The sequence below is a fragment of the Boleophthalmus pectinirostris genome, unplaced genomic scaffold (genome assembly GCF_026225935.1).
Source record: "Boleophthalmus pectinirostris isolate CB_2022bp ecotype Guang Dong unplaced genomic scaffold, ASM2622593v1 HiC_scaffold_11, whole genome shotgun sequence".
Lineage (NCBI taxonomy): Eukaryota > Metazoa > Chordata > Actinopteri > Gobiiformes > Gobiidae > Boleophthalmus > Boleophthalmus pectinirostris.
This window is the reverse complement of record NW_026570994.1, coordinates 18,713,805-18,725,082: the sequence shown is the minus strand read 5'-3', so window position 1 is coordinate 18,725,082 and position 11,278 is coordinate 18,713,805. Positions and strand designations below refer to the sequence as shown.

The window sequence follows — 11,278 nt, the reverse complement described above, 5'->3', positions numbered from 1 at the left end:
CACCCACCCGGAGAGGGCAAGACATTTGGTGGAGCTGATTTTCCTCCCAGCCGCTTCACACTCGGCTGCAAACCGCCCCATCATCATCCGAGTTATGGCTTCAAAAATAAAGGAAGTCTGAATTCTCTGAGTTTTGATCCAGACGATTTGTACTAGACACAGAGAGCAAAGAGGACACCGAGCCCACAGACAACACAAAATGCAAGAATAGATTCAATAAAACTCTAATAAAAAGTAAAGAAACTGATGTTAAAAGAATTAATTTTCCTTAAAAAGAACAGTCCTGGTTTAGAACTTGGTTAGAACTGGTTTAGTCCTATTTTAGTGCTAGTTTAGTCCTAGTTTAGGCCTGGTTCAGACCTAGTTTTGTCCTGATTTAGTCCCTGATTCAGTCCTGGTTTAGTCCCTGGTTCAGTCCTAGATTTGTCCTGTTTTAGTCTTGTTTTAGTTCTGGTTTAGTCCTGATTTAGTCCTTGCGTAGAACTTGTTTAGTCCTGATACAGTCCTGGTTTATTAGTTCAAAATATCAACCCAATTTTTGCCCACATTTCATGAACTTACACAAATAACAACAACAACAACAACAACAATAGTAATAATACAATTGGCTGAATGTGTTTTAATTCCAGGTGTGTGGTTTTAAAGGAGGAAGTTGTGTTTTGAAAGTGAAGTAAAACTGAGGCTTTTTCACATTTCCTGTTTCAGACTCATCTGTTGGAAATTACACATTTCAATATAAAACAAAACGAAACTAAGAATATTACAGATCTTATATTTAGCAGTATTCAGGTAATTTTTGTTTGCAAGGTTATTTCAAGTTTTAGCATAAAGCAGCACTACTTCTACTACTTCTACTACTACTACTACTACTACTACTACTACTACTACTACTACTACTACTTACTACTACTACTGCTACTACTACTACTGCTACTTCTACTACTACTACTATTACTACTACTGCTACTTCTACTACTACTACTACTACTACTACTACTACTACTACTACTACTACTACTACTACTACTACTACTACTACTACTACTGGCACTACTACTACTACTACTACTACTACTACTACTACTACTTACTACTACTACTAATACTACTAATATTACTACTACTACTGCTGTTGCTGCAACTACTACTGCTACTACTTTTACTGCTACTATACTATTACTATTACTACTACTGCTACTACTACTACTACTACTACTACTACTACTACTACTACTACTACTACTACTACTACTACTACTGCTACTACTACTACTACTACTACTACTGCTACTACTGTACTACTACTACTACTACTACTGCTACTACTACTACTACTACTACTACTACTACTACTACTACTACTACTACTGCTACTGCTGCTACTACTACTACTACTACTACTACTACTACTACTACTACTACTACTACTACTACTACTGCTACTACTGTTACTACTGCTACTACTACTACTACTACTACTACTGGCACTACTACTACTACTACTGTTACTACTACTACTGCTACTACTACTACTACTACTACTACTACTACTCCTGCTACTGCTGCTATTACTACTACTACTACTACTACTACTACTACTACTACTACTACTACTACTACTACTACTGTACTACTACTACTACTACTACTACTACTGGCTACTACTACTACTACTACTACTACTGTACTACTGCTACTACTACTACTACTACTACTACTACTACTACTACTACTACTGCTACTACTACTACTACTACTACTACTACTTACTACTACTACTGTTACTACTACTACTAGTGTTAGTACTACTACTGGTACTACTACTACTACTACTGCTGCTGCTACTACTGCTAGTACTACTACTACTACTACTACTACTACTACTACTACTACTACTACTGCTGCTATTACTACTACTACTACTACTATTTTTTCATGTACTTTCTTTATATTTATTTGTACAAAAAAATTGGTATTTTATCCTGATAATTGTCTCATTTGTTCTGTAGATCTTGATTCCAGTGGCTTAGCAAACGTTATGAATAATAAATGTAAATATGTGTTTGACTGAGTGAACGCGGCTTTTTCTCCGACCTCATTAAACATGAAAAGAAAATCATATAATGAGATTTCAAAGTGTCGACTGTGAGCGTGTGAGTCATTCACTCATTAATTAACATGTGAAGACACTAGAACATTCCAATTACAGTTCATGTTAACATATTAAAGGCCTGTATGTGACCTATACGTAATCCTGGTTCAGTCCTGGTTTAGTCCTGGTCCAGTCCTGTTTTCACCTGTACTTACATAAAGCCTGTATTTAGATTATTTAAAGTATTTAGGTCAGTGCATTTGTCCAATCAGTCTAATGTCCCTCTGTGTTACAGCACTGACCACACATCAGAGTCATTCTCTTCAAGCCTATATCCCCCTAATAATAATAATAATAATAATAATAATAATGCATCAGTTTTATATCACACTTTTCTTGACACTCAAAGACACTTTACAGAGCATTATTCATCCACTTCATACCCTGTGGTGCTGGTTTAGTCCTGGTTTAGTACCATTCTGTTTTGTCGTGGTCTTGTTTTTAGTCTTAGTTTAGTCCTGGTTTAGTCCTGGTTTCGTCCTTGTAAAGATCAGTTTTTAGTTCAAGTTTAGTTCTGGTTTTAGTTCTGATTTAGCCGTGGTTTACCGCTGGTTTAGTCCTGGTTTAGACCTGGTTTAGTCCTGGTTTACACCTGGTTTAGTCTTTGTTTAATCCTTGTTTAGCCCTGGTTTAGTCCTGGTTTAGTCCTGGTTTTAGTCCTGGTTTAGTCCTGGTTTTAGTCCTGGTTTAGTCCTGGTTTAGTCCTGGTTTTAGTCCTGGTTTTAGTCCTGGTTTAGTCCTGGTTTTAGTCCTGGTTTAGTCCTGGTTTAGCCCAAAATATGAAAACAGGAAAATACCGCCCTGTAATCCATTTATTTCAACAAAGTAACTGTAATCCAATTACCACTCATGGAAACAGTAACTGTAACTGAATACAGTTACTCATAATTTGTACTCTGATTATGTAACTCCGGTACATGTAATCTGTTACTCCCCAACACTGTTAATATATATAATTTGCAGTGATGTCACACATGAACGTTCAGCGGTTACCATGGTGACACAATGTGCACATAAAGAAAAAATACCACATGGTTTAAAACAGCACATTTTCAGGAGCCTGTGATCGGTCTGAGCGTTCGTAGTTAATCATCTGTTTCTGGTCAGATTGTGTTAAAAAATCAAATAAAACTGAGATTAAAATTTGAGTAACAGAGCTTCAGACAGAGCAGTGCTTCCAGTTAGCTGCACAACCCCAGGGAATGTTAATAAAAATATCAATCGCTGGAGAATGGACTTTGCCGCTATAATGTAAACGATCCGGAGGCTAACCACTCTGCCGCTGTGTAATTGTGTTAAAAGCAGCGGTGACCTTTGGCCCTTCCCCCTCCCAAGATATGGATTAAACCGGATTAATGGAGACTTTTACAGATTACACACATGACCAGAGTATGAGATAATGAGAGGAGTGGGCTAGTCCTGGTTTAGACCTGGTTTAGACCTGGTTTAGTCCTGGTTTAGTCCTGGTTTAGTCCTGGATTAGACCTGGTTTAGTCATGGTTCTTATTGCTGGACAAAAATGTAATAATTATCTGAAAGTAAAATCAAAGTAGGCTTACATTTTCATAAATTCTGTGAGTAACATCGCCCTCTACTGGCCGTGCATCGCCACTGACACTAAAGGGTCTTATTTATTTAAAAATATATTTGAAAAGCAGATTTTTTTTTAGCTTCAAAGTGGTTTGCAGTGGTCCAAAGTTATTCTTCACTTACTTTTTGTATTCTGGATTGATTCTTCACCATGATGACTGTATAAAAGCTTTTCATAACTCAAATACATGGAAAAATCTGGTACTAAATTGTTTCACAAAAGACTGGGTTTTGGTGATTCAGAACAGGTTTTCATTTAGTCTGGATTTTGCTCTTGGCTTGGTTTTAGTGCTGGTTTAGTCCCATTCTGTTTAGTCTTGTTTTTAGTCTTAATTTAGTCCTGGTTTAATCTTGGTTTTAGTCTTAGTCTATAGTTTCGTCCTTGTTTAGCTCAGTTTTTAGTCCAAGTTTAGTCCTATTTTTAGTCTTGGTTTAGACCTGGCTTAGTCCTTGGTTAGTCCTGGTTTAGTCCTGGTTTTAGTCTTAATTTAGTCCTTGTTAAAATCACTTTTTACTCCAAGTTTAGTCCTGGTTTAGTCCTGGTTTCTGTAGTTTGTCTGGTCTCTCAGATCCTCATTGGTTTAATCATGATCAAATGAACTGGAGATAAACACACCTGCCTTATACAGTGGACCCTCCCTCTCTCTCTCTCTCTCTCTCTTCTTCTCACTCCTTTCCTCTCCCTTCTCTTTCTCTATCACTCTCTCTTTCTCTGTCTTTCTTCCTCTCTCTCTCTCCCCTCTCTTTCTCTGTCACTCTCTCTCTCTCCATTCCCTCTCTCTCTCTCTCCCTCTTTCTCTGTCACTCTCTCTCTCTCTCTATTCCCCTCTTTTTCTCTGTCACTCTCTCTCTCTCTCTCTCTCTCTCTCTCTCTTTTTCTCTGTCACTCTGTCTCTCTTCCCTCTCTTTCTCTGTCACTCTCTCTCTCTCTATTCCCCTCTCTTTCTCTGTCACTCTCTCTCTCTCCCTGTTTCCCCTCTTTCTCTATCACGCTTTCTCTCTTCCCCTCTCTTTCTCTATCACTCTCTTTCTCTCTTCCCCTCTCTTTCTCTGTCTCTCTCTCTCTTCCCCTCTCTTTCTCTGTCACTCTTTTTCTCTCTTCCCCTCTCTTTCTCTGTCACTCTCTCTATTCCCCTCTCTTTCTCTATCACTCTCTTTCTCTCTCCCCCTCTCTTTCTCTGACACACACTCTCTCTCTCTCTCTATTCCCCTCTCTTTCTCTGTCACTCTCGCTCTCTCCCTGTTTCCCCTCTTTCTCTATCACTCTTTCTCTCTTCCCCTCTCTTTCTCTATCACTCTCTTTCTCTCTTCCCCTCTCTTTCTCTATCTCTCTCTTTCTCTCTCCCTCTCTTTCTCTGTCACTCTCTCTCTCTTCCCCTCTACTTCTCTGTCACTCTTTTTCTCTCTTCCCCTCTTCTCTCTCTCTCTCTCTCAGTCTCTTCCTTTCCCTGTGTCACTCTCTCTCTTCTCCTTCTCTCTCTCTTCCCTCTCTTTCTTCTTTCCGTCTCTTGATTCCATGTTCCTGATGATTATACACGTGTTGCCGTGGCCACCGTCGCCGTGGCAGCAGATTCCCGCTAATCCCAACCACAGGAGTGATCCGATGGAGTCTTTTGTCCGGAGTTATAATAAACCAGAGTCCCCAATACGACCTGGACCTGCTCCGGGTGCGTGGCGGGGCATCTGGCTTTTTCTGATCACGGATGCAAAAAGTTTTACATCAGTTAAGAGGAAGTTTGTGGGAAAAAAGTTGAAAAGAAGTCCTAGTTCGGTCCTGGTTTAGTCCTGGTTTAGTCCTGGTTCAGTCTTGGTCTAGTCCTGGTTCAGTCCTGGTTTCAGGCTTGTTTTAGTCCTGGTTTAGTCTTGGTTTAGTCCTGGTTCAGTCTTGGTTTAGTCCTGGTTCAATCCTGGTTTAGTCCTGGTTCAGGCTTGTTTTAGTCCTGGTTTAGTCTTGGTTTAGTCCTGGTTCAGGCTTGGTTTACTTCTGGTTTAGTTTTGGTTTAGTCCTGGTTCAGGCTTGGTTTAGTTCTGGTTTAGTCCTGGTTTAGTCTTGGTTTAGTCCTGGTTCAGTCCTTGTTTAGTCCTGGTTTAGTCTTGGTTTTCGTCCTGGTTTAGTCCTGGTTCAGTCCTTGTTTAGTCCTGGTTTAGGCTTGTTTTAGTCCTGGTTTAGCCTTGGTTTAGTCCTGGTTCAGTCTTGGTTTAGTTTTTATTTAGTCTTGGTTTAGTCCTGATTTAGTCTTGGTTTAGTCCTGGTTTATTCCTGGTTTATTCCTGGTTTAGTCCTGGTTTAGTTTTGGTTTAGTCCTGGTTTAGTCCTGGTTTAGTCCTGGTTCAGTTTTGGTTCAGTCCTGGTTTGGTCTCCACGAAGATAGAAGAGTTAATACCATACTGTGGAACATTCCGGACAAAACAATAACATCTCCATCTATCTGTCTCTTTGTCTCTCCCTCTTTACTCTTCTTTTTGCTATTTTTTTTAAATTAATCTTCTGTACTTTCGTCACGTGTGGTCCATTTCGCAGAGTACTTACGAGTCCTTTCAGGGTGTACTTCTCAAAAGAACCTCTGCGTGATTCAGACCACTTTTGGCATTATGGTTGCTATGGTAACGGTGTCCATTAGCGTGGCACAGTCACGTGTAATGTTTCATGTTGACGCCGTCAACTTGTCGAGTTCCACTGGAAAAGAACGACAAGAAATACTTCTACTGCTGTTACTGCCATACCTATACTACAGTACTACTACTACTACTACTACCACCACATACCTATACTAATACTTCTACTACCACCTATACTACTACTGCTCCTAATGCTACTACAACTAATGCTTATTACTGCTACTACTAATACTACTACTATCACCTCCCTATACTACTACTGCTACTACTGCCACTATTGCTACTACTACTAGTACTACTACTGCTACTACTACTATTGTTACTACTACTACTGCTACAGCTACTAATGCCATTACTACTACTAATGCTACTACTACTACCACCTATACTACTGCTACTACTACTACGACTACTACTACCACATATACTACTACTACTACTACTACTATGAGTGCTGCTACTACTACTACTACTACGACTACTACTATGAGTGCTACCACTGCTACTACTACTACTACTAATACTACTACCACATACACTACTACTACTACTACTATTATGAGTGCTGCTACTATTACTACTACTACTACTACTACTACTACTGCTACTGCTACTACTACTACGACTACTATGAGTGCTACCACTGCTACTACTACAACTACTACTACTACTACTACTACTACCACCATGTATACTACTACTACTACGACGACTACTACTATGAGTGCTACCACTGCTACTACTACTACTACTACTAATACTATTACCACATACACTGATGTTGTGAATCATAATGTATTACTATCAAAACTGTCCTCCTTTAAATTCTCCAACAAAACTACAAAATGGATGGAATCTTATTTATGCAATAGAAAACAGTGTTCTGTGGTAAATGGGGTGAAGTCCTCTTTCCAAGATTGCCCTCTAGGGGTTCCCCAAGGGTCAATTTTGGGCCCCCTCTTATTTTCTCTATACATTAATGACCTTCCGGACATTTGTAAAGATGTGGATATACAGCTTTATGCAGATGATGCAGTGCTTTTCACAAGTGGGAAAAATTTTAAAGAAGTATCTCAGATTCTCACATCAGCATTAACACATGTTGAGAAATGGCTCACCAGGTCCTGTCTCCTGTTAAACACACAAAAAACTGTGTGTATGTTTTTTTCTAAAAATAAAAATAAAAATAAGGTAACTAGGTCAAATGTGTATTTCAAAAGTCAAGAATTGAAATTAGTGAAGGAGTTCAAATATCTGGGAGTAATGTTGGACTCTGCACTTACATTCAAAAACCATGTTAAAATGGTGTCTAGAATAATCAAATACAATCTATGCAATTTTATTCAAATACGCAGGTCATTAACTAATGAAGCTGCAATGATGTTTTTACATTGTATGATTTTTTCTCACATTAGTTATTGTATAACCAGTTGGTCTTTGTCAGGTGTAACAACTCTTAAGTCAATAGAATCCCTCTACAAAAAAGCTTTGAAAATATTAGACAAGAAACCCTTTACTTACCATAGTTGCAATGTGCTCTCCAAATACAATCTATTGAGCTTTCAGAATTTTATAAAATTTAGAAATGCCTGTTTGATGTATAAGATTTTGCACGGTTTAGCTCCACCCCCACTCAGTGATTATATCAGGTATAGGTCAAGTGTTACATGTCGCTCCTCCAGGGCCACAACCAGAGGTGACTGTGAGGTGCCTGATAGAAAAACCTCTTTCAGTCAAAATGTGTTTTCATATAAGGGCAGTGTTCTGTGGAACAGTTTACCACCCACAGTTAGAGACTCCCCCAGCTTTACGACTTTTAAAGGCCATTTAAAGACATGGCTCAGGTCGACACAGGTGTGTGATCATTTACGATAGTTTACAATGTGCAATGGGCAAAGTGCAATATGCTATTAATTAAGTATTTTAATATTTAAATTACGGGCAGTATGTAATATACTAAAGAATTTTACCTTCGAGGGCACGTGCAATACATTGTAGAAAAGCACTTTATAGTAATTTTAGCTATGGGCTGTGTGCAATATCTATACACTGGCATCTTAACTAAACAAGGCAGCGTGCAATTTTGATCAAATAATCCAACATCCTTTACTTGACCTGTGTCTGTGATCTTGTGACTGACCAGCTCTTTGTGTCTGTCTATTTGTATTATTGTATTGTCTGTCGGGGTGTATTGTTTTTACTGTGATTTTGTTTTATGATTACATCAACCTGCCTAGGGACAGCAGATGGAAATTAGCCTTGGGCTATAATCTGATAACATATTTACATATCATGTATATGTTCATTAATGTGTTTTGTCCCTATTTTCTTAAATAAATAAATAAATAAAATAAATACTACTACTACTACTACTACTACTGTGAGTGCTGCTACTACTACTGCTACTACTACTAGCACTACTATTAATGTTACTACTGCTACTACTACTTCTTCTACTACCACAAGTACTACTACTACAACTAGAACTACTACTACTGCTTCTACTACTACTACTACTACTGCTGCTGGTACTAGTACTACTACTACTATTACTACTACTACTGATACTACTACTACTGCTACTACTACTTCACCTCCTACTACTACTACTGTTACTATTAGTACTTCTGCTGCTACTACTACTACTACTACTACTACTATAGCTGCTTCTACAACACTACTATTACCGTTACTGTTAGTACTGTTACTTCGACTACCTTTACTACTACTACTACTGCTGCTTTTTATAGTTTTGCAGTATTATCTGAAGTAGGATTCTCTCGGTAAACAACCTTTGTAATGATCTCCTATTTTCTTTTCCATTTCTGATGCTTTGAAGAGTCGACACATTTCTGGTTTGATTTAATTCAGATCAATTTTACATGTGGAGTTTTTTCCTGTACGCAAACGGAGCTATAAGGAACAGAAGTCATACATTTTGCATCGCGCGAGCGGCGGCGGCACGCGGACATGAATAATCCACCATTTTGAGACAGATGCAGCATTTATAATTGAAAAGTACAGAGGTTTAATGGCACCGCGGCAGAACGAGAACAATATGTGTGTGAAAGAACTAAACCACAGCTACAGAACGTGTGTGGGAGGGCATCTGACACACAGGGAGGGCATCTGACATACAGGGAGGGCATCTGACGCACAGGGAGGGCATCTGACATACAGGGAGGGCATCTGACGTACAGGGAGGGCATCTGACGCACAGGGAGGGCATCTGACGCACAGGGAGGGCATCTGACATACAGGGAGGCATCTGACGCACAGGGAGGGCATCTGACATACAGGGAGGGCATCTGACGCACAGGGAGGGCATCTGACGCACAGGGAGGGCATCTGACACTGACACACAGGGAGGGCATCTGACACCACAGGAGGGCATCTGACATACAGGGAGGGCATCAGGGAGGGCATCTGACGCACAGGGAGGGCAGGAGGGCATCTGACGCACAGGGAGGGCATCTGACGCACAGGGAGGGCACTTGTGTATGTTTATGTCAGATAACCTTTCATTATGTACTACTACTACTACTACTGCTACTTCTGCCACTACAGTACTGCTAATGTTACAACTTCTACTACTACTACTACTACTACTACTGCTACTTCTACCACTACAGTACTGCTAATGTTACAACTTCTACTACTACTACTACTACTTCTACTGTTACTACTACCACTGCTACCGCTACTACAACTACTACTATTTACAACTTCTACTGCTATAGTTCTACTAATGCTACTACTCCTACTACAACTGTTACTACGACGACTACTACTACTAGTACTACTACTACTAATGGTACTGCTGCTACTACTACTACTGTTACTACTTATACTGCTTCTACCACCACTGTTGCTACTACTAGTACTTACTACTACTACTACTACTACTGTTACTACTTTTGCTGCTACAGTACTACTACTGCTACTTCTACTACTACTACTACTACTACTACTATGACTATTGCTGCTACTACTACTACTACTACTACTACTACTACTACTACTGTTACTACTTTTGCTGCTACAGTACTACTACTGCTACTTCTACTACTACTACTACTACTATGACTATTGCTGCTACTACTACTACTACTTACTACTACTACTACTACTGTACTACTTTTATTACTGCAATACTACGAATGCTACTACTACTACTACCACTGCTGCTACTACTACTACTACTACTACTACTACTACTACTACATTGCTACTACTACTACTACTGTTATTACTTTTACTACTACTACTACTATTGTTACTAGTACTACTACTACTACTACTACCTCTGCTTCTACTACTACTAATGCTACAACTTCTAATACTATTACTACTACTACTACAATTGCTACTACTACTACTACTATTGTTACTAGTACTACTACTACTACTACTACTACTACTACTACCACTACCACTGCTACTACTGTTGCTACTACTACTTCTGTTACTACTACTATTACTACTTGTACTACTTCTGCTACTACTACTACTACTACTGTTGCTACTACTACTTCTATTACTACTACTACTACTACTACTTGTACTACTTCTATTACTACTACTACTACTTGTACTACTTCTGCTCCTGCTGTGTTTCACAGAGCAACATGAGGACAGTGTACTTTTGTGCATTAGGCCTTGTGTATGTTTATGGTAAGATAACCTTTCATTATGTAACCGTTTAAATCCTCTGTTATCTGATCTTTATCAAAACACACTCTGCGGCGTCCTGACAATCTGCCCCTCTAAAGCTTCACTCTGGAACTTTTATGGTGGAGGATCTGCCGCCTGCTTGTCTCTATGACGATGTTATTCCATTAAACATGTTTTATATACTGTATTAATATCTTATTGTGTGGGCGGGCGCTCCACAGATCTGACCTTTTGACTTGGCCT

General features: G+C 39.2%; 1 protein-coding gene across 1 annotated transcript in view; it reads left to right on the top strand.

Annotated features, from left to right (window-relative positions):
* The window catches only part of LOC110156618 (prolactin receptor-like), a 54,826-nt gene that overhangs the window by 1,438 nt on the left and 42,110 nt on the right, over window positions 1-11,278 (top strand). The window lies entirely within an intron of this gene.